The sequence below is a fragment of the Paroedura picta genome, chromosome 7, assembly GCF_049243985.1.
Source record: "Paroedura picta isolate Pp20150507F chromosome 7, Ppicta_v3.0, whole genome shotgun sequence".
Lineage (NCBI taxonomy): Eukaryota > Metazoa > Chordata > Lepidosauria > Squamata > Gekkonidae > Paroedura > Paroedura picta.
The window spans coordinates 88,401,517-88,403,263 of NC_135375.1; positions in this window are offsets into that span (position 1 = coordinate 88,401,517).

A 1,747-nucleotide genomic window follows, 5' to 3' on the forward strand; every position below is an offset into this window, starting at 1 on the left:
GTCCTGGTAATCATCTTTAAGGCCATACACAGTCTGGGCCTAGTGTACCTGAGGGATCATCTTTCTGCCTACACTCCTCAGTGCCAACACTTCCAAATTTCTGGTGATCCCTGGCTCCAGGGAAGTTCTCTTGACCTCAACCAGGGCCACAGCTTTCTCCATCCGGGTCCCCAACTGGTGGAACGAGCTCCCAGAGATCAGAGCGCTGATGGAACTTGAACAGTTCCGCAGGGTCTGCAAAAGGGAACTCCCCGACAGGCATTTGGTTGAGGTCGACCTGAAGCAATCACTTCCCAGTGTCCCCTGAGCGTCCCCTCCCATGGAAAACACTGCTGATTTGTCCAACCCTCGGGGCTTATGTTATAGTTAAGGTTCTGTTACATTGGTCTGAGACCCAACACATTATATTGTTCTTTTGTTATCACTGTATTGTTTACACAAGTAAATGGTCTGAGATTAGAAGAGGTCTGCACATGAGTGCATTGTATCAGTGCAACTCTAAGCGTATTTACTCAGAACTAAGTCCCACTAAACTCAGTGGGGCTTACTAGGTTTGAAGTCTTGGTGGAAAAAGTCCACCCAATTAGCAACCAATTTGGCTTTAGCCTGCTCTTAAAGGTAAAGGTATCCCCTGTGAAAGCACCGGGTCATGTCTGATCCTTGGGGTGACGCCCTCTAGCGTTTTCATGGCAGACTCAATACGGGGTGGTTTGCCAGTGCCTTCCCCAGTCATTACCGTTTACCCCCCCAGCTAGCTGGGTACTCATTTTAGCGACCTCGGAAGGATGGAAGGCTGAGTGAACCTTGAGCCGGCTGATGGAATTGAACTCCCAGCCTCATGGGCAGAGGTTCAAACTGCATGCCTGCTGCCTTACCACTCTGCGCCACAAGAGGCTCTAGCCTGCTCTTACTGGAGTAAGAGATTGTAAGAGATTATCTAGCAACCAGGAGTTCTTTTAGGAGCGCTCAATAAGACTCACTTTTTATTTCAAAAATCTTGGGTATAGGTCACAAGACTCTTTTTTTTTTACATTGTGTTTCTAATACTTAAATATCCCTGTGGATTTGTATTCCGGCTGCAAGCTGATTAGAAAAAAATAACTGGAGTGTATGCTGCAGAAATAACATACTCAATGCAACTCCTCCTCACTAGTTTGTTGTCCTGTAAGGCCTGTGGATCTGGTGAACATCATCATTACCGACTTTCTCCTTATATAAGTGGTCCGGTTATTTCCACGTCATTGTCTGAGTAGGCGTGCAAGCGAAAACGTACAACTTGATTAGAAACCCTGCTGGTCTTAAGGGTGCCCTTGGGCTCAACATTTGCCCCGACAGTCCATTCGCTCGTTTCCGGGGGGAGGGGGAGGATGGATGTTTCCACAAATGTCGCCTTTCTCCGCCCTGACAGAGCCCTCGTTCTCGGTTTCTCCTTCGCTTCAGCGCCCTTCCCGCCCGACCCAGTTCCCTCGGAGGCCCCGCCCGCCGGCCCTGCGTGTCCCGCCCTTCTCCGTGGGGCAAGCAAAAGGGCGGAGACCTCCCGCGGCTACGTGGCTAGGAAACGACGGGCTTCTCAATAGTGCCCGGGCCGTTGCTATGGACGCGGAGCGGCGGGGCGGGGCGGATCGCGGGAGGGCGCGTTTCGTCAGGCGGGGATCCAAAGACTTCAACTCCCAGGAATCCGCGCTCTTCCGCTCCTCGGGGCTCGGAGAGGGCGGGGCTTCGAGGAGCCGCGGCCGGGCCGGGATTC